We start from the raw sequence: 26,998 nt of genomic DNA on the forward strand, positions 1-26,998 counted from the left end.
GCTCCTCACATGCTGAAGCAGCAGCAGCCCTTTCCCTGAAGCAAAGTTCCTTCATTCCTCCCTCCCATAACCCTTAGCAGGGGATTTATGGTAATTGAGTTGAGTTTCCAAACTGGCCCTTCCTTCCTTCCTTCCCATATCTGCCAGCTCGAGAAGGCTTGTTTTGTTGCACCTGGGAAGTAAAGTATCTATTTGCGAGAGAGAGAGAATGAGAGAGAGAGACAGAGAGAGAGAGACAGAGAGAGAAGGGGAAGGGGTGTTGGCAGTTAGGGTGTGAGCTAGAGAAATGAGGCCTGTCTGCAAAAGGCCATGGGATGGGAGTGCGTGGTTGCAGGTTGTTTGGCTTTGTAAGGCCTACTGCCCGCTTCACTCGAAACTGGGTCTAGGGTTGTCGGTTTGTAGGCTGTAAAAGCCCAGAAAAGCTCTTGTTCTCCAACCAGCAGAGTGGCGCAGCGGAAGCGTGCTGGGCCCATAACCCAGAGGTCGATGGATCGAAACCATCCTCTGCTAACTTTTTTCAAATTATGTTTTTGTGTCATGGCATTAGGGCACAAAGAGCTGTAAGTGCCTGGATGCAATGTCATTCCTTGAACTTGCTGCCTCGTTCCACTCTTGCGCTAAATAGGAGAGGGTCCCAGCCCAGCCAACAAAATGTACTGTTCAATCAAACCAAACTTAAAACCAAGCTCCTTTTTTAAGGGGTCCCGGGGAAATGTTGGGCTGACCGGCAAGACCTCATGATGCGAACTGCTTCTGCGTCAAACGCAAGCTTTTTTCATTCCCAGCCAATGACTTATTCTTATTTCTAAGGGCCGCTCCATCAGATAGCCCAGACAGGCAGGCGTTGGTGGTATAGTGGTGAGCATAGCTGCCTTCCAAGCAGTTGACCCGGGTTCGATTCCCGGCCAACGCAGATCAAATCTTTAAATTGTTCAAAATGCATTTTTTGGAAATCAGACTCATGCTGAAAGCAAAGCTGACACACTTTTCGTGAAAATCAAAACCCCATCCAGGAAAGGTTCTTGCATCCTAGTTTCTGCAACTGTCTATCGGTGAGGGGATTGAAGCGAGCAGGGCTCCTGGCCCCTCCCCGACAAAGCCCTGACGAAGGCCTGACAAAGGCCTATTCGCCTTGCCCTGACGGGCCTTGGTCCCAGCAGGCCACCGAGCACAGCACCTCAGCCTATTAGAGTGAGGTTTCAGGATCTCTCTCATCCTGTAAACCAACATACTGAAGAAGGTGAAACGTGTGGCTGCGCTCCTCACATGCTGAAGCAGCAGCAGCCCTTTCCCTGAAGCAAAGTTCCTTCATTCCTCCCTCCCATAACCCTTAGCAGGGGATTTATGGTAATTGAGTTGAGTTTCCAAACTGGCCCTTCCTTCCTTCCTTCCCATATCTGCCAGCTCGAGAAGGCTTGTTTTGTTGCACCTGGGAAGTAAAGTATCTATTTGCGAGAGAGAGAGAATGAGAGAGAGAGACAGAGAGAGAGAGACAGAGAGAGAAGGGGAAGGGGTGTTGGCAGTTAGGGTGTGAGCTAGAGAAATGAGGCCTGTCTGCAAAAGGCCATGGGATGGGAGTGCGTGGTTGCAGGTTGTTTGGCTTTGTAAGGCCTACTGCCCGCTTCACTCGAAACTGGGTCTAGGGTTGTCGGTTTGTAGGCTGTAAAAGCCCAGAAAAGCTCTTGTTCTCCAACCAGCAGAGTGGCGCAGCGGAAGCGTGCTGGGCCCATAACCCAGAGGTCGATGGATCGAAACCATCCTCTGCTAACTTTTTTCAAATTATGTTTTTGTGTCATGGCATTAGGGCACAAAGAGCTGTAAGTGCCTGGATGCAATGTCATTCCTTGAACTTGCTGCCTCGTTCCACTCTTGCGCTAAATAGGAGAGGGTCCCAGCCCAGCCAACAAAATGTACTGTTCAATCAAACCAAACTTAAAACCAAGCTCCTTTTTTAAGGGGTCCCGGGGAAATGTTGGGCTGACCGGCAAGACCTCATGATGCGAACTGCTTCTGCGTCAAACGCAAGCTTTTTTCATTCCCAGCCAATGACTTATTCTTATTTCTAAGGGCCGCTCCATCAGATAGCCCAGACAGGCAGGCGTTGGTGGTATAGTGGTGAGCATAGCTGCCTTCCAAGCAGTTGACCCGGGTTCGATTCCCGGCCAACGCAGATCAAATCTTTAAATTGTTCAAAATGCATTTTTTGGAAATCAGACTCATGCTGAAAGCAAAGCTGACACACTTTTCGTGAAAATCAAAACCCCATCCAGGAAAGGTTCTTGCATCCTAGTTTCTGCAACTGTCTATCGGTGAGGGGATTGAAGCGAGCAGGGCTCCTGGCCCCTCCCCGACAAAGCCCTGACGAAGGCCTGACAAAGGCCTATTCGCCTTGCCCTGACGGGCCTTGGTCCCAGCAGGCCACCGAGCACAGCACCTCAGCCTATTAGAGTGAGGTTTCAGGATCTCTCTCATCCTGTAAACCAACATACTGAAGAAGGTGAAACGTGTGGCTGCGCTCCTCACATGCTGAAGCAGCAGCAGCCCTTTCCCTGAAGCAAAGTTCCTTCATTCCTCCCTCCCATAACCCTTAGCAGGGGATTTATGGTAATTGAGTTGAGTTTCCAAACTGGCCCTTCCTTCCTTCCTTCCCATATCTGCCAGCTCGAGAAGGCTTGTTTTGTTGCACCTGGGAAGTAAAGTATCTATTTGCGAGAGAGAGAGAATGAGAGAGAGAGACAGAGAGAGAGAGACAGAGAGAGAAGGGGAAGGGGTGTTGGCAGTTAGGGTGTGAGCTAGAGAAATGAGGCCTGTCTGCAAAAGGCCATGGGATGGGAGTGCGTGGTTGCAGGTTGTTTGGCTTTGTAAGGCCTACTGCCCGCTTCACTCGAAACTGGGTCTAGGGTTGTCGGTTTGTAGGCTGTAAAAGCCCAGAAAAGCTCTTGTTCTCCAACCAGCAGAGTGGCGCAGCGGAAGCGTGCTGGGCCCATAACCCAGAGGTCGATGGATCGAAACCATCCTCTGCTAACTTTTTTCAAATTATGTTTTTGTGTCATGGCATTAGGGCACAAAGAGCTGTAAGTGCCTGGATGCAATGTCATTCCTTGAACTTGCTGCCTCGTTCCACTCTTGCGCTAAATATGAGAGGGTCCCAGCCCAGCCAACAAAATGTACTGTTCAATCAAACCAAACTTAAAACCAAGCTCCTTTTTTAAGGGGTCCCGGGGAAATGTTGGGCTGACCGGCAAGACCTCATGATGCGAACTGCTTCTGCGTCAAACGCAAGCTTTTTTCATTCCCAGCCAATGACTTATTCTTATTTCTAAGGGCCGCTCCATCAGATAGCCCAGACAGGCAGGCGTTGGTGGTATAGTGGTGAGCATAGCTGCCTTCCAAGCAGTTGACCCGGGTTCGATTCCCGGCCAACGCAGATCAAATCTTTAAATTGTTCAAAATGCATTTTTTGGAAATCAGACTCATGCTGAAAGCAAAGCTGACACACTTTTCGTGAAAATCAAAACCCCATCCAGGAAAGGTTCTTGCATCCTAGTTTCTGCAACTGTCTATCGGTGAGGGGATTGAAGCGAGCAGGGCTCCTGGCCCCTCCCCGACAAAGCCCTGACGAAGGCCTGACAAAGGCCTATTCGCCTTGCCCTGACGGGCCTTGGTCCCAGCAGGCCACCGAGCACAGCACCTCAGCCTATTAGAGTGAGGTTTCAGGATCTCTCTCATCCTGTAAACCAACATACTGAAGAAGGTGAAACGTGTGGCTGCGCTCCTCACATGCTGAAGCAGCAGCAGCCCTTTCCCTGAAGCAAAGTTCCTTCATTCCTCCCTCCCATAACCCTTAGCAGGGGATTTATGGTAATTGAGTTGAGTTTCCAAACTGGCCCTTCCTTCCTTCCTTCCCATATCTGCCAGCTCGAGAAGGCTTGTTTTGTTGCACCTGGGAAGTAAAGTATCTATTTGCGAGAGAGAGAGAATGAGAGAGAGAGACAGAGAGAGAGAGACAGAGAGAGAAGGGGAAGGGGTGTTGGCAGTTAGGGTGTGAGCTAGAGAAATGAGGCCTGTCTGCAAAAGGCCATGGGATGGGAGTGCGTGGTTGCAGGTTGTTTGGCTTTGTAAGGCCTACTGCCCGCTTCACTCGAAACTGGGTCTAGGGTTGTCGGTTTGTAGGCTGTAAAAGCCCAGAAAAGCTCTTGTTCTCCAACCAGCAGAGTGGCGCAGCGGAAGCGTGCTGGGCCCATAACCCAGAGGTCGATGGATCGAAACCATCCTCTGCTAACTTTTTTCAAATTATGTTTTTGTGTCATGGCATTAGGGCACAAAGAGCTGTAAGTGCCTGGATGCAATGTCATTCCTTGAACTTGCTGCCTCGTTCCACTCTTGCGCTAAATAGGAGAGGGTCCCAGCCCAGCCAACAAAATGTACTGTTCAATCAAACCAAACTTAAAACCAAGCTCCTTTTTTAAGGGGTCCCGGGGAAATGTTGGGCTGACCGGCAAGACCTCATGATGCGAACTGCTTCTGCGTCAAACGCAAGCTTTTTTCATTCCCAGCCAATGACTTATTCTTATTTCTAAGGGCCGCTCCATCAGATAGCCCAGACAGGCAGGCGTTGGTGGTATAGTGGTGAGCATAGCTGCCTTCCAAGCAGTTGACCGGGTTCGATTCCCGGCCAACGCAGATCAAATCTTTAAATTGTTCAAAATGCATTTTTTGGAAATCAGACTCATGCTGAAAGCAAAGCTGACACACTTTTCGTGAAAATCAAAACCCCATCCAGGAAAGGTTCTTGCATCCTAGTTTCTGCAACTGTCTATCGGTGAGGGGATTGAAGCGAGCAGGGCTCCTGGCCCCTCCCCGACAAAGGCCTGACAAAGGCCTATTCGCCTTGCCCTGACGGGCCTTGCCCTGACGGGCCTTGCCCTGACGGGCCTTGCCCTGACGGGCCTTGCCCTGACGGGCCTTGCCCTGACGGGCCTTGCCCTGACGGGCCTTGGTCCCAGCAGGCCACCGAGCACAGCACCTCAGCCTATTAGAGTGAGGTTTCAGGATCTCTCTCATCCTGTAAACCAACATACTGAAGAAGGTGAAACGTGTGGCTGCGCTCCTCACATGCTGAAGCAGCAGCAGCCCTTTCCCTGAAGCAAAGTTCCTTCATTCCTCCCTCCCATAACCCTTAGCAGGGGATTTATGGTAATTGAGTTGAGTTTCCAAACTGGCCCTTCCTTCCTTCCTTCCCATATCTGCCAGCTCGAGAAGGCTTGTTTTGTTGCACCTGGGAAGTAAAGTATCTATTTGCGAGAGAGAGAGAATGAGAGAGAGAGACAGAGAGAGAGAGACAGAGAGAGAAGGGGAAGGGGTGTTGGCAGTTAGGGTGTGAGCTAGAGAAATGAGGCCTGTCTGCAAAAGGCCATGGGATGGGAGTGCGTGGTTGCAGGTTGTTTGGCTTTGTAAGGCCTACTGCCCGCTTCACTCGAAAATGGGTCTAGGGTTGTCGGTTTGTAGGCTGTAAAAGCCCAGAAAAGCTTTTGTTCTCCAACCCGCAGAGTGGCGCAGCGGAAGCGTGCTGGGCCCATAACCCAGAGGTCGATGGATCGAAACCATCCTCTGCTAACTTTTTTCAAATTATGTTTTTGTGTCATGGCATTAGGGCACAAAGAGCTGTAAGTGCCTGGATGCAATGTCATTCCTTGAACTTGCTGCCTCGTTCCACTCTTGCGCTAAATAGGAGAGGGTCCCAGCCCAGCCAACAAAATGCACTGTTCAATCAAACCAAACTTAAAACCAAGCTCCTTTTTTAAGGGGTCCCGGGGAAATGTTGGGCTGACCGGCAAGACCTCATGATGCAAACTGCTTCTGCGTCAAACGCAAGCTTTTTTCATTCCCAGCCAATGACTTATTCTTATTTCTAAAGGCCGCTCCATCAGATAGCCCAGACAGGCAGGCGTTGGTGGTATAGTGGTGAGCATAGCTGCCTTCCAAGCAGTTGACCAGGGTTCGATTCCCGGCCAACGCAGATCAAATCTTTAAATTGTTCAAAATGCATTTTTTGGAAATCAGACTCATGCTGAAAGCAAAGCTGACACACTTTTCGTGAAAATCAAAACCCCATCCAGGAAAGGTTCTTGCATCCTAGTTTCTGCAACTGTCTATCGGTGAGGGGATTGAAGCGAGCAGGGCTCCTGGCCCCTCCCCGACAAAGCCCTGACGAAGGCCTGACAAAGGCCTATTCGCCTTGCCCTGACGGGCCTTGGTCCCAGCAGGCCACCGAGCACAGCACCTCAGCCTATTAGAGTGAGGTTTCAGGATCTCTCTCATCCTGTAAACCAACATACTGAAGAAGGTGAAACGTGTGGCTGCGCTCCTCACATGCTGAAGCAGCAGCAGCCCTTTCCCTGAAGCAAAGTTCCTTCATTCCTCCCTCCCATAACCCTTAGCAGGGGATTTATGGTAATTGAGTTGAGTTTCCAAACTGGCCCTTCCTTCCTTCCTTCCCATATCTGCCAGCTCGAGAAGGCTTGTTTTGTTGCACCTGGGAAGTAAAGTATCTATTTGCGAGAGAGAGAGAATGAGAGAGAGAGACAGAGAGAGAGAGACAGAGAGAGAAGGGGAAGGGGTGTTGGCAGTTAGGGTGTGAGCTAGAGAAATGAGGCCTGTCTGCAAAAGGCCATGGGATGGGAGTGCGTGGTTGCAGGTTGTTTGGCTTTGTAAGGCCTACTGCCCGCTTCACTCGAAAATGGGTCTAGGGTTGTCGGTTTGTAGGCTGTAAAAGCCCAGAAAAGCTTTTGTTCTCCAACCAGCAGAGTGGCGCAGCGGAAGCGTGCTGGGCCCATAACCCAGAGGTCGATGGGTCGAAACCATCCTCTGCTAACTTTTTTCAAATTATGTTTTTGTGTCATGGCATTAGGGCACAAAGAGCTGTAAGTGCCTGGATGCAATGTCATTCCTTGAACTTGCTGCCTCGTTCCACTCTTGCGCTAAATAGGAGAGGGTCCCAGCCCAGCCAACAAAATGCACTGTTCAATCAAACCAAACTTAAAACCAAGCTCCTTTTTTAAGGGGTCCCGGGGAAATGTTGGGCTGACCGGCAAGACCTCATGATGCAAACTGCTTCTGCGTCAAACGCAAGCTTTTTTCATTCCCAGCCAATGACTTATTCTTATTTCTAAAGGCCGCTCCATCAGATAGCCCAGGCAGGCAGGCGTTGGTGGTATAGTGGTGAGCATAGCTGCCTTCCAAGCAGTTGACCCGGGTTCGATTCCCGGCCAACGCAGATCAAATCTTTAAATTGTTCAAAATGCATTTTTTGGAAATCAGACTCATGCTGAAAGCAAAGCTGACACACTTTTCGTGAAAATCAAAACCCCATCCAGGAAAGGTTCTTGCATCCTAGTTTCTGCAACTGTCTATCGGTGAGGGGATTGAAGCGAGCAGGGCTCCTGGCCCCTCCCCGACAAAGCCCTGACGAAGGCCTGACAAAGGCCTATTCGCCTTGCCCTGACGGGCCTTGGTCCCAGCAGGCCACCGAGCACAGCACCTCAGCCTATTAGAGTGAGGTTTCAGGATCTCTCTCATCCTGTAAACCAACATACTGAAGAAGGTGAAACGTGTGGCTGCGCTCCTCACATGCTGAAGCAGCAGCAGCCCTTTCCCTGAAGCAAAGTTCCTTCATTCCTCCCTCCCATAACCCTTAGCAGGGGATTTATGGTAATTGAGTTGAGTTTCCAAACTGGCCCTTCCTTCCTTCCTTCCCATATCTGCCAGCTCGAGAAGGCTTGTTTTGTTGCACCTGGGAAGTAAAGTATCTATTTGCGAGAGAGAGAGAATGAGAGAGAGAGACAGAGAGAGAGAGACAGAGAGAGAAGGGGAAGGGGTGTTGGCAGTTAGGGTGTGAGCTAGAGAAATGAGGCCTGTCTGCAAAAGGCCATGGGATGGGAGTGCGTGGTTGCAGGTTGTTTGGCTTTGTAAGGCCTACTGCCCGCTTCACTCGAAACTGGGTCTAGGGTTGTCGGTTTGTAGGCTGTAAAAGCCCAGAAAAGCTCTTGTTCTCCAACCAGCAGAGTGGCGCAGCGGAAGCGTGCTGGGCCCATAACCCAGAGGTCGATGGATCGAAACCATCCTCTGCTAACTTTTTTCAAATTATGTTTTTGTGTCATGGCATTAGGGCACAAAGAGCTGTAAGTGCCTGGATGCAATGTCATTCCTTGAACTTGCTGCCTCGTTCCACTCTTGCGCTAAATAGGAGAGGGTCCCAGCCCAGCCAACAAAAAGTACTGTTCAATCAAACCAAACTTAAAACCAAGCTCCTTTTTTAAGGGGTCCCGGGGAAATGTTGGGCTGACCGGCAAGACCTCATGATGCGAACTGCTTCTGCGTCAAACGCAAGCTTTTTTCATTCCCAGCCAATGACTTATTCTTATTTCTAAGGGCCGCTCCATCAGATAGCCAAGACAGGCAGGCGTTGGTGGTATAGTGGTGAGCATAGCTGCCTTCCAAGCAGTTGACCCGGGTTCTATTCCCGGCCAACGCAGATCAAATCTTTAAATTGTTCAAAATGCATTTTTTGGAAATCAGACTCATGCTGAAAGCAAAGCTGACACACTTTTCGTGAAAATCAAAACCCCATCCAGGAAAGGTTCTTGCATCCTAGTTTCTGCAACTGTCTATCGGTGAGGGGATTGAAGCGAGCAGGGCTCCTGGCCCCTCCCCGACAAAGCCCTGACGAAGGCCTGACAAAGGCCTATTCGCCTTGCCCTGACGGGCCTTGGTCCCAGCAGGCCACCGAGCACAGCACCTCAGCCTATTAGAGTGAGGTTTCAGGATCTCTCTCATCCTGTAAACCAACATACTGAAGAAGGTGAAACGTGTGGCTGCGCTCCTCACATGCTGAAGCAGCAGCAGCCCTTTCCCTGAAGCAAAGTTCCTTCATTCCTCCCTCCCATAACCCTTAGCAGGGGATTTATGGTAATTGAGTTGAGTTTCCAAACTGGCCCTTCCTTCCTTCCTTCCCATATCTGCCAGCTCGAGAAGGCTTGTTTTGTTGCACCTGGGAAGTAAAGTATCTATTTGCGAGAGAGAGAGAATGAGAGAGAGAGACAGAGAGAGAGAGACAGAGAGAGAAGGGGAAGGGGTGTTGGCAGTTAGGGTGTGAGCTAGAGAAATGAGGCCTGTCTGCAAAAGGCCATGGGATGGGAGTGCGTGGTTGCAGGTTGTTTGGCTTTGTAAGGCCTACTGCCCGCTTCACTCGAAACTGGGTCTAGGGTTGTCGGTTTGTAGGCTGTAAAAGCCCAGAAAAGCTCTTGTTCTCCAACCAGCAGAGTGGCGCAGCGGAAGCGTGCTGGGCCCATAACCCAGAGGTCGATGGATCGAAACCATCCTCTGCTAACTTTTTTCAAATTATGTTTTTGTGTCATGGCATTAGGGCACAAAGAGCTGTAAGTGCCTGGATGCAATGTCATTCCTTGAACTTGCTGCCTCGTTCCACTCTTGCGCTAAATAGGAGAGGGTCCCAGCCCAGCCAACAAAATGTACTGTTCAATCAAACCAAACTTAAAACCAAGCTCCTTTTTTAAGGGGTCCCGGGGAAATGTTGGGCTGACCGGCAAGACCTCATGATGCGAACTGCTTCTGCGTCAAACGCAAGCTTTTTTCATTCCCAGCCAATGACTTATTCTTATTTCTAAGGGCCGCTCCATCAGATAGCCCAGACAGGCAGGCGTTGGTGGTATAGTGGTGAGCATAGCTGCCTTCCAAGCAGTTGACCCGGGTTCGATTCCCGGCCAACGCAGATCAAATCTTTAAATTGTTCAAAATGCATTTTTTGGAAATCAGACTCATGCTGAAAGCAAAGCTGACACACTTTTCGTGAAAATCAAAACCCCATCCAGGAAAGGTTCTTGCATCCTAGTTTCTGCAACTGTCTATCGGTGAGGGGATTGAAGCGAGCAGGGCTCCTGGCCCCTCCCCGACAAAGCCCTGACGAAGGCCTGACAAAGGCCTATTCGCCTTGCCCTGACGGGCCTTGGTCCCAGCAGGCCACCGAGCACAGCACCTCAGCCTATTAGAGTGAGGTTTCAGGATCTCTCTCATCCTGTAAACCAACATACTGAAGAAGGTGAAACGTGTGGCTGCGCTCCTCACATGCTGAAGCAGCAGCAGCCCTTTCCCTGAAGCAAAGTTCCTTCATTCCTCCCTCCCATAACCCTTAGCAGGGGATTTATGGTAATTGAGTTGAGTTTCCAAACTGGCCCTTCCTTCCTTCCTTCCCATATCTGCCAGCTCGAGAAGGCTTGTTTTGTTGCACCTGGGAAGTAAAGTATCTATTTGCAAGCTTTTTTCATTCCCAGCCAATGACTTATTCTTATTTCTAAGGGCCGCTCCATCAGATAGCCCAGACAGGCAGGCGTTGGTGGTATAGTGGTGAGCATAGCTGCCTTCCAAGCAGTTGACCCGGGTTCGATTCCCGGCCAACGCAGATCAAATCTTTAAATTGTTCAAAATGCATTTTTTGGAAATCAGACTCATGCTGAAAGCAAAGCTGACACACTTTTCGTGAAAATCAAAACCCCATCCAGGAAAGGTTCTTGCATCCTAGTTTCTGCAACTGTCTATCGGTGAGGGGATTGAAGCGAGCAGGGCTCCTGGCCCCTCCCCGACAAAGCCCTGACGAAGGCCTGACAAAGGCCTATTCGCCTTGCCCTGACGGGCCTTGGTCCCAGCAGGCCACCGAGCACAGCACCTCAGCCTATTAGAGTGAGGTTTCAGGATCTCTCTCATCCTGTAAACCAACATACTGAAGAAGGTGAAACGTGTGGCTGCGCTCCTCACATGCTGAAGCAGCAGCAGCCCTTTCCCTGAAGCAAAGTTCCTTCATTCCTCCCTCCCATAACCCTTAGCAGGGGATTTATGGTAATTGAGTTGAGTTTCCAAACTGGCCCTTCCTTCCTTCCTTCCCATATCTGCCAGCTCGAGAAGGCTTGTTTTGTTGCACCTGGGAAGTAAAGTATCTATTTGCGAGAGAGAGAGAATGAGAGAGAGAGACAGAGAGAGAGAGACAGAGAGAGAAGGGGAAGGGGTGTTGGCAGTTAGGGTGTGAGCTAGAGAAATGAGGCCTGTCTGCAAAAGGCCATGGGATGGGAGTGCGTGGTTGCAGGTTGTTTGGCTTTGTAAGGCCTACTGCCCGCTTCACTCGAAACTGGGTCTAGGGTTGTCGGTTTGTAGGCTGTAAAAGCCCAGAAAAGCTCTTGTTCTCCAACCAGCAGAGTGGCGCAGCGGAAGCGTGCTGGGCCCATAACCCAGAGGTCGATGGATCGAAACCATCCTCTGCTAACTTTTTTCAAATTATGTTTTTGTGTCATGGCATTAGGGCACAAAGAGCTGTAAGTGCCTGGATGCAATGTCATTCCTTGAACTTGCTGCCTCGTTCCACTCTTGCGCTAAATAGGAGAGGGTCCCAGCCCAGCCAACAAAATGCACTGTTCAATCAAACCAAACTTAAAACCAAGCTCCTTTTTTAAGGGGTCCCGGGGAAATGTTGGGCTGACCGGCAAGACCTCATGATGCGAACTGCTTCTGCGTCAAACGCAAGCTTTTTTCATTCCCAGCCAATGACTTATTCTTATTTCTAAGGGCCGCTCCATCAGATAGCCCAGACAGGCAGGCGTTGGTGGTATAGTGGTGAGCATAGCTGCCTTCCAAGCAGTTGACCCGGGTTCTATTCCCGGCCAACGCAGATCAAATCTTTAAATTGTTCAAAATGCATTTTTTGGAAATCAGACTCATGCTGAAAGCAAAGCTGACACACTTTTCGTGAAAATCAAAACCCCATCCAGGAAAGGTTCTTGCATCCTAGTTTCTGCAACTGTCTATCGGTGAGGGGATTGAAGCGAGCAGGGCTCCTGGCCCCTCCCCGACAAAGGCCTGACAAAGGCCTATTCGCCTTGCCCTGACGGGCCTTGGTCCCAGCAGGCCACCGAGCACAGCACCTCAGCCTATTAGAGTGAGGTTTCAGGATCTCTCTCATCCTGTAAACCAACATACTGAAGAAGGTGAAACGTGTGGCTGCGCTCCTCACATGCTGAAGCAGCAGCAGCCCTTTCCCTGAAGCAAAGTTCCTTCATTCCTCCCTCCCATAACCCTTAGCAGGGGATTTATGGTAATTGAGTTGAGTTTCCAAACTGGCCCTTCCTTCCTTCCTTCCCATATCTGCCAGCTCGAGAAGGCTTGTTTTGTTGCACCTGGGAAGTAAAGTATCTATTTGCGAGAGAGAGAGAATGAGAGAGAGAGACAGAGAGAGAGAGACAGAGAGAGAAGGGGAAGGGGTGTTGGCAGTTAGGGTGTGAGCTAGAGAAATGAGGCCTGTCTGCAAAAGGCCATGGGATGGGAGTGCGTGGTTGCAGGTTGTTTGGCTTTGTAAGGCCTACTGCCCGCTTCACTCGAAACTGGGTCTAGGGTTGTCGGTTTGTAGGCTGTAAAAGCCCAGAAAAGCTCTTGTTCTCCAACCAGCAGAGTGGCGCAGCGGAAGCGTGCTGGGCCCATAACCCAGAGGTCGATGGATCGAAACCATCCTCTGCTAACTTTTTTCAAATTATGTTTTTGTGTCATGGCATTAGGGCACAAAGAGCTGTAAGTGCCTGGATGCAATGTCATTCCTTGAACTTGCTGCCTCGTTCCACTCTTGCGCTAAATAGGAGAGGGTCCCAGCCCAGCCAACAAAATGTACTGTTCAATCAAACCAAACTTAAAACCAAGCTCCTTTTTTAAGGGGTCCCGGGGAAATGTTGGGCTGACCGGCAAGACCTCATGATGCGAACTGCTTCTGCGTCAAACGCAAGCTTTTTTCATTCCCAGCCAATGACTTATTCTTATTTCTAAGGGCCGCTCCATCAGATAGCCCAGACAGGCAGGCGTTGGTGGTATAGTGGTGAGCATAGCTGCCTTCCAAGCAGTTGACCCGGGTTCGATTCCCGGCCAACGCAGATCAAATCTTTAAATTGTTCAAAATGCATTTTTTGGAAATCAGACTCATGCTGAAAGCAAAGCTGACACACTTTTCGTGAAAATCAAAACCCCATCCAGGAAAGGTTCTTGCATCCTAGTTTCTGCAACTGTCTATCGGTGAGGGGATTGAAGCGAGCAGGGCTCCTGGCCCCTCCCCGACAAAGCCCTGACGAAGGCCTGACAAAGGCCTATTCGCCTTGCCCTGACGGGCCTTGGTCCCAGCAGGCCACCGAGCACAGCACCTCAGCCTATTAGAGTGAGGTTTCAGGATCTCTCTCATCCTGTAAACCAACATACTGAAGAAGGTGAAACGTGTGGCTGCGCTCCTCACATGCTGAAGCAGCAGCAGCCCTTTCCCTGAAGCAAAGTTCCTTCATTCCTCCCTCCCATAACCCTTAGCAGGGGATTTATGGTAATTGAGTTGAGTTTCCAAACTGGCCCTTCCTTCCTTCCTTCCCATATCTGCCAGCTCGAGAAGGCTTGTTTTGTTGCACCTGGGAAGTAAAGTATCTATTTGCGAGAGAGAGAGAATGAGAGAGAGAGACAGAGAGAGAGAGACAGAGAGAGAAGGGGAAGGGGTGTTGGCAGTTAGGGTGTGAGCTAGAGAAATGAGGCCTGTCTGCAAAAGGCCATGGGATGGGAGTGCGTGGTTGCAGGTTGTTTGGCTTTGTAAGGCCTACTGCCCGCTTCACTCGAAACTGGGTCTAGGGTTGTCGGTTTGTAGGCTGTAAAAGCCCAGAAAAGCTCTTGTTCTCCAACCAGCAGAGTGGCGCAGCGGAAGCGTGCTGGGCCCATAACCCAGAGGTCGATGGATCGAAACCATCCTCTGCTAACTTTTTTCAAATTATGTTTTTGTGTCATGGCATTAGGGCACAAAGAGCTGTAAGTGCCTGGATGCAATGTCATTCCTTGAACTTGCTGCCTCGTTCCACTCTTGCGCTAAATAGGAGAGGGTCCCAGCCCAGCCAACAAAATGTACTGTTCAATCAAACCAAACTTAAAACCAAGCTCCTTTTTTAAGGGGTCCCGGGGAAATGTTGGGCTGACCGGCAAGACCTCATGATGCGAACTGCTTCTGCGTCAAACGCAAGCTTTTTTCATTCCCAGCCAATGACTTATTCTTATTTCTAAGGGCCGCTCCATCAGATAGCCCAGACAGGCAGGCGTTGGTGGTATAGTGGTGAGCATAGCTGCCTTCCAAGCAGTTGACCCGGGTTCGATTCCCGGCCAACGCAGATCAAATCTTTAAATTGTTCAAAATGCATTTTTTGGAAATCAGACTCATGCTGAAAGCAAAGCTGACACACTTTTCGTGAAAATCAAAACCCCATCCAGGAAAGGTTCTTGCATCCTAGTTTCTGCAACTGTCTATCGGTGAGGGGATTGAAGCGAGCAGGGCTCCTGGCCCCTCCCCGACAAAGCCCTGACGAAGGCCTGACAAAGGCCTATTCGCCTTGCCCTGACGGGCCTTGGTCCCAGCAGGCCACCGAGCACAGCACCTCAGCCTATTAGAGTGAGGTTTCAGGATCTCTCTCATCCTGTAAACCAACATACTGAAGAAGGTGAAACGTGTGGCTGCGCTCCTCACATGCTGAAGCAGCAGCAGCCCTTTCCCTGAAGCAAAGTTCCTTCATTCCTCCCTCCCATAACCCTTAGCAGGGGATTTATGGTAATTGAGTTGAGTTTCCAAACTGGCCCTTCCTTCCTTCCTTCCCATATCTGCCAGCTCGAGAAGGCTTGTTTTGTTGCACCTGGGAAGTAAAGTATCTATTTGCGAGAGAGAGAGAATGAGAGAGAGAGACAGAGAGAGAGAGACAGAGAGAGAAGGGGAAGGGGTGTTGGCAGTTAGGGTGTGAGCTAGAGAAATGAGGCCTGTCTGCAAAAGGCCATGGGATGGGAGTGCGTGGTTGCAGGTTGTTTGGCTTTGTAAGGCCTACTGCCCGCTTCACTCGAAACTGGGTCTAGGGTTGTCGGTTTGTAGGCTGTAAAAGCCCAGAAAAGCTCTTGTGCTCCAACCAGCAGAGTGGCGCAGCGGAAGCGTGCTGGGCCCATAACCCAGAGGTCGATGGATCGAAACCATCCTCTGCTAACTTTTTTCAAATTATGTTTTTGTGTCATGGCATTAGGGCACAAAGAGCTGTAAGTGCCTGGATGCAATGTCATTCCTTGAACTTGCTGCCTCGTTCCACTCTTGCGCTAAATAGGAGAGGGTCCCAGCCCAGCCAACAAAATGTACTGTTCAATCAAACCAAACTTAAAACCAAGCTCCTTTTTTAAGGGGTCCCGGGGAAATGTTGGGCTGACCGGCAAGACCTCATGATGCGAACTGCTTCTGCGTCAAACGCAAGCTTTTTTCATTCCCAGCCAATGACTTATTCTTATTTCTAAGGGCCGCTCCATCAGATAGCCCAGACAGGCAGGCGTTGGTGGTATAGTGGTGAGCATAGCTGCCTTCCAAGCAGTTGACCTGGGTTCGATTCCCGGCCAACGCAGATCAAATCTTTAAATTGTTCAAAATGCATTTTTTGGAAATCAGACTCATGCTGAAAGCAAAGCTGACACACTTTTCGTGAAAATCAAAACCCCATCCAGGAAAGGTTCTTGCATCCTAGTTTCTGCAACTGTCTATCGGTGAGGGGATTGAAGCGAGCAGGGCTCCTGGCCCCTCCCCGACAAAGCCCTGACGAAGGCCTGACAAAGGCCTATTCGCCTTGCCCTGACGGGCCTTGGTCCCAGCAGGCCACCGAGCACAGCACCTCAGCCTATTAGAGTGAGGTTTCAGGATCTCTCTCATCCTGTAAACCAACATACTGAAGAAGGTGAAACGTGTGGCTGCGCTCCTCACATGCTGAAGCAGCAGCAGCCCTTTCCCTGAAGCAAAGTTCCTTCATTCCTCCCTCCCATAACCCTTAGCAGGGGATTTATGGTAATTGAGTTGAGTTTCCAAACTGGCCCTTCCTTCCTTCCTTCCCATATCTGCCAGCTCGAGAAGGCTTGTTTTGTTGCACCTGGGAAGTAAAGTATCTATTTGCGAGAGAGAGAGAATGAGAGAGAGAGACAGAGAGAGAGAGACAGAGAGAGAAGGGGAAGGGGTGTTGGCAGTTAGGGTGTGAGCTAGAGAAATGAGGCCTGTCTGCAAAAGGCCATGGGATGGGAGTGCGTGGTTGCAGGTTGTTTGGCTTTGTAAGGCCTACTGCCCGCTTCACTCGAAACTGGATCTAGGGTTGTCGGTTTGTAGGCTGTAAAAGCCCAGAAAAGCTCTTGTTCTCCAACCAGCAGAGTGGCGCAGCGGAAGCGTGCTGGGCCAATAACCCAGAGGTCGATGGATCGAAACCATCCTCTGCTAACTTTTTTCAAATTATGTTTTTGTGTCATGGCATTAGGGCACAAAGAGCTGTAAGTGCCTGGATGCAATGTCATTCCTTGAACTTGCTGCCTCGTTCCACTCTTGCGCTAAATAGGAGAGGGTCCCAGCCCAGCCAACAAAATGTACTGTTCAATCAAACCAAACTTAAAACCAAGCTCCTTTTTTAAGGGGTCCCGGGGAAATGTTGGGCTGACCGGCAAGACCTCATGATGCGAACTGCTTCTGCGTCAAACGCAAGCTTTTTTCATTCCCAGCCAATGACTTATTCTTATTTCTAAGGGCCGCTCCATCAGATAGCCCAGACAGGCAGGCGTTGGTGGTATAGTGGTGAGCATAGCTGCCTTCCAAGCAGTTGACCCGGGTTCGATTCCCGGCCAACGCAGATCAAATCTTTAAATTGTTCAAAATGCATTTTTTGGAAATCAGACTCATGCTGAAAGCAAAGCTGACACACTTTTCGTGAAAATCAAAACCCCATCCAGGAAAGGTTCTTGCATCCTAGTTTCTGCAACTGTCTATCGGTGAGGGGATTGAAGCGAGCAGGGCTCCTGGCCCCTCCCCGACAAAGCCCTGACGAAGGCCTGACAAAGGCCTATTCGCCTTGCCCTGACGGGCCTTGGTCCCAGCAGGCCACCGAGCACAGCACCTCAGCCTATTAGAGTGAGGTTTCAGGATCTCTCTCATCCTGTAAACCAACATACTGAAGAAGGTGAAACGTGTGGCTGCGCTCCTCACATGCTGAAGCAGCAGCAGCCCTTTCCCTGAAGCAAAGTTCCTTCATTCCTCCCTCCCATAACCCTTAGCAGGGGATTTATGGTAATTGAGTTGAGTTTCCAAACTGGCCCTTCCTTCCTTCCTTCCCATATCTGCCAGCTCGAGAAGGCTTGTTTTGTTGCACCTGGGAAGTAAAGTATCTATTTGCGAGAGAGAGAGAATGAGAGAGAGAGACAGAGAGAGAGAGACAGAGAGAGAAGGGGAAGGGGTGTTGGCAGTTAGGGTGTGAGCTAGAGAAATGAGGCCTGTCTGCAAAAGGCCATGGGATGGGAGTGCGTGGTTGCAGGTTGTTTGGCTTTGTAAGGCCTACTGCCCGCTTCACTCGAAACTGGGTCTAGGGTTGTCGGTTTGTAGGCTGTAAAAGCCCAGAAAAGCTCTTGTTCTCCAACCAGCAGAGTGGCGCAGCGGAAGCGTGCTGGGCCCATAACCCAGAGGTCGATGGATCGAAACCATCCTCTGCTAACTTTTTTCAAATTATGTTTTTGTGTCATGGCATTAGGGCACAAAGAGCTGTAAGTGCCTGGATGCAATGTCATTCCTTGAACTTGCTGCCTCGTTCCACTCTTGCGCTAAATAGGAGAGGGTCCCAGCCCAGCCAACAAAATGTACTGTTCAATCAAACCAAACTTAAAACCAAGCTCCTTTTTTAAGGGGTCCCGGGGAAATGTTGGGCTGACCGGCAAGACCTCATGATGCGAACTGCTTCTGCGTCAAACGCAAGCTTTTTTCATTCCCAGCCAATGACTTATTCTTATTTCTAAGGGCCGCTCCATCAGATAGCCCAGACAGGCAGGCGTTGGTGGTATAGTGGTGAGCATAGCTGCCTTCCAAGCAGTTGACCCGGGTTCGATTCCCGGCCAACGCAGATCAAATCTTTAAATTGTTCAAAATGCATTTTTTGGAAATCAGACTCATGCTGAAAGCAAAGCTGACACACTTTTCGTGAAAATCAAAACCCCATCCAGGAAAGGTTCTTGCATCCTAGTTTCTGCAACTGTCTATCGGTGAGGGGATTGAAGCGAGCAGGGCTCCTGGCCCCTCCCCGACAAAGCCCTGACGAAGGCCTGACAAAGGCCTATTCGCCTTGCCCTGACGGGCCTTGGTCCCAGCAGGCCACCGAGCACAGCACCTCAGCCTATTAGAGTGAGGTTTCAGGATCTCTCTCATCCTGTAAACCAACATACTGAAGAAGGTGAAACGTGTGGCTGCGCTCCTCACATGCTGAAGCAGCAGCAGCCCTTTCCCTGAAGCAAAGTTCCTTCATTCCTCCCTCCCATAACCCTTAGCAGGGGATTTATGGTAATTGAGTTGAGTTTCCAAACTGGCCCTTCCTTCCTTCCTTCCCATATCTGCCAGCTCGAGAAGGCTTGTTTTGTTGCACCTGGGAAGTAAAGTATCTATTTGCGAGAGAGAGAGAATGAGAGAGAGAGACAGAGAGAGAGAGACAGAGAGAGAAGGGGAAGGGGTGTTGGCAGTTAGGGTGTGAGCTAGAGAAATGAGGCCTGTCTGCAAAAGGCCATGGGATGGGAGTGCGTGGTTGCAGGTTGTTTGGCTTTGTAAGGCCTACTGCCCGCTTCACTCGAAACTGGGTCTAGGGTTGTCGGTTTGTAGGCTGTAAAAGCCCAGAAAAGCTCTTGTGCTCCAACCAGCAGAGTGGCGCAGCGGAAGCGTGCTGGGCCCATAACCCAGAGGTCGATGGATCGAAACCATCCTCTGCTAACTTTTTTCAAATTATGTTTTTGTGTCATGGCATTAGGGCACAAAGAGCTGTAAGTGCCTGGATGCAATGTCATTCCTTGAACTTGCTGCCTCGTTCCACTCTTGCGCTAAATAGGAGAGGGTCCCAGCCCAGCCAACAAAATGTACTGTTCAATCAAACCAAACTTAAAACCAAGCTCCTTTTTTAAGGGGTCCCGGGGAAATGTTGGGCTGACCGGCAAGACCTCATGATGCGAACTGCTTCTGCGTCAAACGCAAGCTTTTTTCATTCCCAGCCAATGACTTATTCTTATTTCTAAGGGCCGCTCCATCAGATAGCCCAGACAGGCAGGCGTTGGTGGTATAGTGGTGAGCATAGCTGCCTTCCAAGCAGTTGACCTGGGTTCGATTCCCGGCCAACGCAGATCAAATCTTTAAATTGTTCAAAATGCATTTTTTGGAAATCAGACTCATGCTGAAAGCAAAGCTGACACACTTTTCGTGAAAATCAAAACCCCATCCAGGAAAGGTTCTTGCATCCTAGTTTCTGCAACTGTCTATCGGTGAGGGGATTGAAGCGAGCAGGGCTCCTGGCCCCTCCCCGACAAAGCCCTGACGAAGGCCTGACAAAGGCCTATTCGCCTTGCCCTGACGGGCCTTGGTCCCAGCAGGCCACCGAGCACAGCACCTCAGCCTATTAGAGTGAGGTTTCAGGATCTCTCTCATCCTGTAAACCAACATACTGAAGAAGGTGAAACGTGTGGCTGCGCTCCTCACATGCTGAAGCAGCAGCAGCCCTTTCCCTGAAGCAAAGTTCCTTCATTCCTCCCTCCCATAACCCTTAGCAGGGGATTTATGGTAATTGAGTTGAGTTTCCAAACTGGCCCTTCCTTCCTTCCTTCCCATATCTGCCAGCTCGAGAAGGCTTGTTTTGTTGCACCTGGGAAGTAAAGTATCTATTTGCGAGAGAGAGAGAATGAGAGAGAGAGACAGAGAGAGAGAGACAGAGAGAGAAGGGGAAGGGGTGTTGGCAGTTAGGGTGTGAGCTAGAGAAATGAGGCCTGTCTGCAAAAGGCCATGGGATGGGAGTGCGTGGTTGCAGGTTGTTTGGCTTTGTAAGGCCTACTGCCCGCTTCACTCGAAACTGGATCTAGGGTTGTCGGTTTGTAGGCTGTAAAAGCCCAGAAAAGCTCTTGTTCTCCAACCAGCAGAGTGGCGCAGCGGAAGCGTGCTGGGCCAATAACCCAGAGGTCGATGGATCGAAACCATCCTCTGCTAACTTTTTTCAAATTATGTTTTTGTGTCATGGCATTAGGGCACAAAGAGCTGTAAGTGCCTGGATGCAATGTCATTCCTTGAACTTGCTGCCTCGTTCCACTCTTGCGCTAAATAGGAGAGGGTCCCAGCCCAGCCAACAAAATGTACTGTTCAATCAAACCAAACTTAAAACCAAGCTCCTTTTTTAAGGGGTCCCGGGGAAATGTTGGGCTGACCGGCAAGACCTCATGATGCGAACTGCTTCTGCGTCAAACGCAAGCTTTTTTCATTCCCAGCCAATGACTTATTCTTATTTCTAAGGGCCGCTCCATCAGATAGCCCAGACAGGCAGGCGTTGGTGGTATAGTGGTGAGCATAGCTGCCTTCCAAGCAGTTGACCCTGGTTCGATTCCCGGCCAACGCAGATCAAATCTTTAAATTGTTCAAAATGCATTTTTTGGAAATCAGACTCATGCTGAAAGCAAAGCTGACACACTTTTCGTGAAAATCAAAACCCCATCCAGGAAAGGTTCTTGCATCCTAGTTTCTGCAACTGTCTATCGGTGAGGGGATTGAAGCGAGCAGGGCTCCTGGCCCCTCCCCGACAAAGCCCTGACGAAGGCCTGACAAAGGCCTATTCGCCTTGCCCTGACGGGCCTTGGTCCCAGCAGGCCACCGAGCACAGCACCTCAGCCTATTAGAGTGAGGTTTCAGGATCTCTCTCATCCTGTAAACCAACATACTGAAGAAGGTGAAACGTGTGGCTGCGCTCCTCACATGCTGAAGCAGCAGCAGCCCTTTCCCTGAAGCAAAGTTCCTTCATTCCTCCCTCCCATAACCCTTAGCAGGGGATTTATGGTAATTGAGTTGAGTTTCCAAACTGGCCCTTCCTTCCTTCCTTCCCATATCTGCCAGCTCGAGAAGGCTTGTTTTGTTGCACCTGGGAAGTAAAGTATCTATTTGCGAGAGAGAGAGAATGAGAGAGAGAGACAGAGAGAGAGAGACAGAGAGAGAAGGGGAAGGGGTGTTGGCAGTTAGGGTGTGAGCTAGAGAAATGAGGCCTGTCTGCAAAAGGCCATGGGATGGGAGTGCGTGGTTGCAGGTTGTTTGGCTTTGTAAGGCCTACTGCCCGCTTCACTCGAAAATGGGTCTAGGGTTGTCGGTTTGTAGGCTGTAAAAGCCCAGAAAAGCTTTTGTTCTCCAACCAGCAGAGTGGCGCAGCGGAAGCGTGCTGGGCCCAGAACCCAGAGGTCGATGGATCGAAACCATCCTCTGCTAACTATTTTCAAATTATGTTTTTGTGTCATGGCATTAGGGCACAAAGAGCTGTAAGTGCCTGGATGCAATGTCATTCCTTGAACTTGCTGCCTCGTTCCACTCTTGCGCTAAATAGGAGAGGGTCCCAGCCCAGCCAACAAAATGCACTGTTCAATCAAACCAAACTTAAAACCAAGCTCCTTTTTTAAGGGGTCCCGGGGAAATGTTGGGCTGACCGGCAAGACCTCATGATGCGAACTGCTTCTGCGTCAAACGCAAGCTTTTTTCATTCCCAGCCAATGACTTATTCTTATTTCTAAGGGCCGCTCCATCAGATAGCCCAGACAGGCAGGCGTTGGTGGTATAGTGGTGAGCATAGCTGCCTTGCAAGCAGTTGACCCGGGTTCGATTCCCGGCCAACGCAGATCAAATCTTTAAATTGTTCAAAATGCATTTTTTGGAAATCAGACTCATGCTGAAAGCAAAGCTGACACACTTTTCGTGAAAATCAAAACCCCATCCAGGAAAGGTTCTTGCATCCTAGTTTCTGCAACTGTCTATCGGTGAGGGGATTGAAGCGAGCAGGGCTCCTGGCCCCTCCCCGACAAAGCCCTGACGAAGGCCTGACAAAGGCCTATTCGCCTTGCCCTGACGGGCCTTGGTCCCAGCAGGCCAGCGAGCACAGCACCTCAGCCTATTAGAGTGAGGTTTCAGGATCTCTCTCATCCTGTAAACCAACATACTGAAGAAGGTGAAACGTGTGGCTGCGCTCCTCACATGCTGAAGCAGCAGCAGCCCTTTCCCTGAAGCAAAGTTCCTTCATTCCTCCCTCCCATAACCCTTAGCAGGGGATTTATGGTAATTGAGTTGAGTTTCCAAACTGGCCCTTCCTTCCTTCCTTCCCATATCTGCCAGCTCGAGAAGGCTTGTTTTGTTGCACCTGGGAAGTAAAGTATCTATTTGCGAGAGAGAGAGAATGAGAGAGAGAGACAGAGAGAGAGAGACAGAGAGAGAAGGGGAAGTGGTGTTGGCAGTTAGGGTGTGAGCTAGAGAAATGAGGCCTGTCTGCAAAAGGCCATGGGATGGGAGTGCGTGGTTGCAGGTTGTTTGGCTTTGTAAGGCCTACTGCCCGCTTCACTCGAAACTGGGTCTAGGGTTGTCGGTTTGTAGGCTGTAAAAGCCCAGAAAAGCTCTTGTTCTCCAACCAGCAGAGTGGCGCAGCGGAAGCGTGCTGGGCCCATAACCCAGAGGTCGATGGATCGAAACCATCCTCTGCTAACTTTTTTCAAATTATGTTTTTGTGTCATGGCATTAGGGCACAAAGAGCTGTAAGTGCCTGGATGCAATGTCATTCCTTGAACTTGCTGCCTCGTTCCACTCTTGCGCTAAATAGGAGAGGGTCCCAGCCCAGCCAACAAAAAGTACTGTTCAATCAAACCAAACTTAAAACCAAGCTCCTTTTTTAAGGGGTCCCGGGGAAATGTTGGGCTGACCGGCAAGACCTCATGATGCGAACTGCTTCTGCGTCAAACGCAAGCTTTTTTCATTCCCAGCCAATGACTTATTCTTATTTCTAAGGGCCGCTCCATCAGATAGCCCAGACAGGCAGGCGTTGGTGGTATAGTGGTGAGCATAGCTGCCTTCCAAGCAGTTGACCCGGGTTCTATTCCCGGCCAACGCAGATCAAATCTTTAAATTGTTCAAAATGCATTTTTTGGAAATCAGACTCATGCTGAAAGCAAAGCTGACACACTTTTCGTGAAAATCAAAACCCCATCCAGGAAAGGTTCTTGCATCCTAGTTTCTGCAACTGTCTATCGGTGAGGGGATTGAAGCGAGCAGGGCTCCTGGCCCCTCCCCGACAAAGCCCTGACGAAGGCCTGACAAAGGCCTATTCGCCTTGCCCTGACGGGCCTTGGTCCCAGCAGGCCACCGAGCACAGCACCTCAGCCTATTAGAGTGAGGTTTCAGGATCTCTCTCATCCTGTAAACCAACATACTGAAGAAGGTGAAACGTGTGGCTGCGCTCCTCACATGCTGAAGCAGCAGCAGCCCTTTCCCTGAAGCAAAGTTCCTTCATTCCTCCCTCCCATAACCCTTAGCAGGGGATTTATGGTAATTGAGTTGAGTTTCCAAACTGGCCCTTCCTTCCTTCCTTCCCATATCTGCCAGCTCGAGAAGGCTTGTTTTGTTGCACCTGGGAAGTAAAGTATCTATTTGCGAGAGAGAGAGAATGAGAGAGAGAGACAGAGAGAGAGAGACAGAGAGAGAAGGGGAAGGGGTGTTGGCAGTTAGGGTGTGAGCTAGAGAAATGAGGCCTGTCTGCAAAAGGCCATGGGATGGGAGTGCGTGGTTGCAGGTTGTTTGGCTTTGTAAGGCCTACTGCCCGCTTCACTCGAAACTGGGTCTAGGGTTGTCGGTTTGTAGGCTGTAAAAGCCCAGAAAAGCTCTTGTTCTCCAACCAGCAGAGTGGCGCAGCGGAAGCGTGCTGGGCCCATAACCCAGAGGTCGATGGATCGAAACCATCCTCTGCTAACTTTTTTCAAATTATGTTTTTGTGTCATGGCATTAGGGCACAAAGAGCTGTAAGTGCCTGGATGCAATGTCATTCCTTGAACTTGCTGCCTCGTTCCACTCTTGCGCTAAATAGGAGAGGGTCCCAGCCCAGCCAACAAAATGTACTGTTCAATCAAACCAAACTTAAAACCAAGCTCCTTTTTTAAGGGGTCCCGGGGAAATGTTGGGCTGACCGGCAAGACCTCATGATGCGAACTGCTTCTGCGTCAAACGCAAGCTTTTTTCATTCCCAGCCAATGACTTATTCTTATTTCTAAGGGCCGCTCCATCAGATAGCCCAGACAGGCAGGCGTTGGTGGTATAGTGGTGAGCATAGCTGCCTTCCAAGCAGTTGACCCGGGTTCGATTCCCGGCCAACGCAGATCAAATCTTTAAATTGTTCAAAATGCATTTTTTGGAAATCAGACTCATGCTGAAAGCAAAGCTGACACACTTTTCGTGAAAATCAAAACCCCATCCAGGAAAGGTTCTTGCATCCTAGTTTCTGCAACTGTCTATCGGTGAGGGGATTGAAGCGAGCAGGGCTCCTGGCCCCTCCCCGACAAAGCCCTGACGAAGGCCTGACAAAGGCCTATTCGCCTTGCCCTGACGGGCCTTGGTCCCAGCAGGCCACCGAGCACAGCACCTCAGCCTATTAGAGTGAGGTTTCAGGATCTCTCTCATCCTGTAAACCAACATACTGAAGAAGGTGAAACGTGTGGCTGCGCTCCTCACATGCTGAAGCAGCAGCAGCCCTTTCCCTGAAGCAAAGTTCCTTCATTCCTCCCTCCCATAACCCTTAGCAGGGGATTTATGGTAATTGAGTTGAGTTTCCAAACTGGCCCTTCCTTCCTTCCTTCCCATATCTGCCAGCTCGAGAAGGCTTGTTTTGTTGCACCTGGGAAGTAAAGTATCTATTTGCGAGAGAGAGAGAATGAGAGAGAGAGACAGAGAGAGAGAGACAGAGAGAGAAGGGGAAGGGGTGTTGGCAGTTAGGGTGTGAGCTAGAGAAATGAGGCCTGTCTGCAAAAGGCCATGGGATGGGAGTGCGTGGTTGCAGGTTGTTTGGCTTTGTAAGGCCTACTGCCCGCTTCACTCGAAAATGGGTCTAGGGTTGTCGGTTTGTAGGCTGTAAAAGCCCAGAAAAGCTTTTGTTCTCCAACCAGCAGAGTGGCGCAGCGGAAGCGTGCTGGGCCCAGAACCCAGAGGTCGATGGATCGAAACCATCCTCTGCTAACTATTTTCAAATTATGTTTTTGTGTCATGGCATTAGGGCACAAAGAGCTGTAAGTGCCTGGATGCAATGTCATTCCTTGAACTTGCTGCCTCGTTCCACTCTTGCGCTAAATAGGAGAGGGTCCCAGCCCAGCCAACAAAATGCACTGTTCAATCAAACCAAACTTAAAACCAAGCTCCTTTTTTAAGGGGTCCCGGGGAAATGTTGGGCTGACCGGCAAGACCTCATGATGCGAACTGCTTCTGCGTCAAACGCAAGCTTTTTTCATTCCCAGCCAATGACTTATTCTTATTTCTAAGGGCCGCTCCATCAGATAGCCCAGACAGGCAGGCGTTGGTGGTATAGTGGTGAGCATAGCTGCCTTGCAAGCAGTTGACCCGGGTTCGATTCCCGGCCAACGCAGATCAAATCTTTAAATTGTTCAAAATGCATTTTTTGGAAATCAGACTCATGCTGAAAGCAAAGCTGACACACTTTTCGTGAAAATCAAAACCCCATCCAGGAAAGGTTCTTGCATCCTAGTTTCTGCAACTGTCTATCGGTGAGGGGATTGAAGCGAGCAGGGCTCCTGGCCCCTCCCCGACAAAGCCCTGACGAAGGCCTGACAAAGGCCTATTCGCCTTGCCCTGACGGGCCTTGGTCCCAGCAGGCCAGCGAGCACAGCACCTCAGCCTATTAGAGTGAGGTTTCAGGATCTCTCTCATCCTGTAAACCAACATACTGAAGAAGGTGAAACGTGTGGCTGCGCTCCTCACATGCTGAAGCAGCAGCAGCCCTTTCCCTGAAGCAAAGTTCCTTCATTCCTCCCTCCCATAACCCTTAGCAGGGGATTTATGGTAATTGAGTTGAGTTTCCAAACTGGCCCTTCCTTCCTTCCTTCCCATATCTGCCAGCTCGAGAAGGCTTGTTTTGTTGCACCTGGGAAGTAAAGTATCTATTTGCGAGAGAGAGAGAATGAGAGAGAGAGACAGAGAGAGAGAGACAGAGAGAGAAGGGGAAGGGGTGTTGGCAGTTAGGGTGTGAGCTAGAGAAATGAGGCCTGTCTGCAAAAGGCCATGGGATGGGAGTGCGTGGTTGCAGGTTGTTTGGCTTTGTAAGGCCTACTGCCCGCTTCACTCGAAACTGGGTCTAGGGTTGTCGGTTTGTAGGCTGTAAAAGCCCAGAAAAGCTCTTGTTCTCCAACCAGCAGAGTGGCGCAGCGGAAGCGTGCTGGGCCCATAACCCAGAGGTCGATGGATCGAAACCATCCTCTGCTAACTTTTTTCAAATTATGTTTTTGTGTCATGGCATTAGGGCACAAAGAGCTGTAAGTGCCTGGATGCAATGTCATTCCTTGAACTTGCTGCCTCGTTCCACTCTTGCGCTAAATAGGAGAGGGTCCCAGCCCAGCCAACAAAATGTACTGTTCAATCAAACCAAACTTAAAACCAAGCTCCTTTTTTAAGGGGTCCCGGGGAAATGTTGGGCTGACCGGCAAGACCTCATGATGCGAACTGCTTCTGCGTCAAACGCAAGCTTTTTTCATTCCCAGCCAATGACTTATTCTTATTTCTAAGGGCCGCTCCATCAGATAGCCCAGACAGGCAGGCGTTGGTGGTATAGTGGTGAGCATAGCTGCCTTCCAAGCAGTTGACCCGGGTTCTATTCCCGGCCAACGCAGATCAAATCTTTAAATTGTTCAAAATGCATTTTTTGGAAATCAGACTCATGCTGAAAGCAAAGCTGACACACTTTTCGTGAAAATCAAAACCCCATCCAGGAAAGGTTCTTGCATCCTAGTTTCTGCAACTGTCTATCGGTGAGGGGATTGAAGCGAGCAGGGCTCCTGGCCCCTCCCCGACAAAGCCCTG

The 26,998-nt window shown here is 50.1% G+C and overlaps 15 non-coding genes across 15 annotated transcripts; all 15 read left to right on the forward strand.

Annotated features, from left to right (window-relative positions):
- Nucleotides 1–841: 841 nt before the first annotated feature.
- On the forward strand, nucleotides 842–913 carry TRNAG-UCC (transfer RNA glycine (anticodon UCC)). The gene has a single exon. It is a non-coding gene; the product is annotated as a tRNA-Gly (tRNA).
- Nucleotides 914–2,098: 1,185 nt separating this feature from the next.
- On the forward strand, nucleotides 2,099–2,170 carry TRNAG-UCC (transfer RNA glycine (anticodon UCC)). Its single transcript has one exon. It is a non-coding gene; the product is annotated as a tRNA-Gly (tRNA).
- A 1,185-nt stretch (nucleotides 2,171–3,355) lies between these two features.
- On the forward strand, nucleotides 3,356–3,427 carry TRNAG-UCC (transfer RNA glycine (anticodon UCC)). The gene has a single exon. It is a non-coding gene; the product is annotated as a tRNA-Gly (tRNA).
- Nucleotides 3,428–7,204: 3,777 nt separating this feature from the next.
- TRNAG-UCC (transfer RNA glycine (anticodon UCC)) lies at nucleotides 7,205–7,276 on the forward strand. The gene has a single exon. It is a non-coding gene; the product is annotated as a tRNA-Gly (tRNA).
- Nucleotides 7,277–9,718: 2,442 nt separating this feature from the next.
- TRNAG-UCC (transfer RNA glycine (anticodon UCC)) lies at nucleotides 9,719–9,790 on the forward strand. Its single transcript has one exon. It is a non-coding gene; the product is annotated as a tRNA-Gly (tRNA).
- Nucleotides 9,791–10,405: 615 nt separating this feature from the next.
- TRNAG-UCC (transfer RNA glycine (anticodon UCC)) lies at nucleotides 10,406–10,477 on the forward strand. Its single transcript has one exon. It is a non-coding gene; the product is annotated as a tRNA-Gly (tRNA).
- Nucleotides 10,478–12,908: 2,431 nt separating this feature from the next.
- Nucleotides 12,909–12,980, forward strand: TRNAG-UCC (transfer RNA glycine (anticodon UCC)). The gene has a single exon. It is a non-coding gene; the product is annotated as a tRNA-Gly (tRNA).
- Nucleotides 12,981–14,165: 1,185 nt separating this feature from the next.
- On the forward strand, nucleotides 14,166–14,237 carry TRNAG-UCC (transfer RNA glycine (anticodon UCC)). The gene has a single exon. It is a non-coding gene; the product is annotated as a tRNA-Gly (tRNA).
- A 2,442-nt stretch (nucleotides 14,238–16,679) lies between these two features.
- TRNAG-UCC (transfer RNA glycine (anticodon UCC)) lies at nucleotides 16,680–16,751 on the forward strand. Its single transcript has one exon. It is a non-coding gene; the product is annotated as a tRNA-Gly (tRNA).
- A 1,185-nt stretch (nucleotides 16,752–17,936) lies between these two features.
- Nucleotides 17,937–18,008, forward strand: TRNAG-UCC (transfer RNA glycine (anticodon UCC)). The gene has a single exon. It is a non-coding gene; the product is annotated as a tRNA-Gly (tRNA).
- A 3,296-nt stretch (nucleotides 18,009–21,304) lies between these two features.
- Nucleotides 21,305–21,376, forward strand: TRNAL-CAG (transfer RNA leucine (anticodon CAG)). Its single transcript has one exon. It is a non-coding gene; the product is annotated as a tRNA-Leu (tRNA).
- Nucleotides 21,377–21,707: 331 nt separating this feature from the next.
- Nucleotides 21,708–21,779, forward strand: TRNAA-UGC (transfer RNA alanine (anticodon UGC)). The gene has a single exon. It is a non-coding gene; the product is annotated as a tRNA-Ala (tRNA).
- A 2,442-nt stretch (nucleotides 21,780–24,221) lies between these two features.
- Nucleotides 24,222–24,293, forward strand: TRNAG-UCC (transfer RNA glycine (anticodon UCC)). Its single transcript has one exon. It is a non-coding gene; the product is annotated as a tRNA-Gly (tRNA).
- Nucleotides 24,294–25,075: 782 nt separating this feature from the next.
- Nucleotides 25,076–25,147, forward strand: TRNAL-CAG (transfer RNA leucine (anticodon CAG)). Its single transcript has one exon. It is a non-coding gene; the product is annotated as a tRNA-Leu (tRNA).
- A 331-nt stretch (nucleotides 25,148–25,478) lies between these two features.
- Nucleotides 25,479–25,550, forward strand: TRNAA-UGC (transfer RNA alanine (anticodon UGC)). The gene has a single exon. It is a non-coding gene; the product is annotated as a tRNA-Ala (tRNA).
- The last annotated feature ends 1,448 nt before the right edge of the window (nucleotides 25,551–26,998 follow it).

The sequence above is a fragment of the Ambystoma mexicanum genome, chromosome 6q (assembly GCF_040938575.1).
Source record: "Ambystoma mexicanum isolate Mex_15411 chromosome 6q, UKY_AmexF1_1, whole genome shotgun sequence".
Taxonomy (NCBI): Eukaryota; Metazoa; Chordata; class Amphibia; order Caudata; family Ambystomatidae; genus Ambystoma; species Ambystoma mexicanum.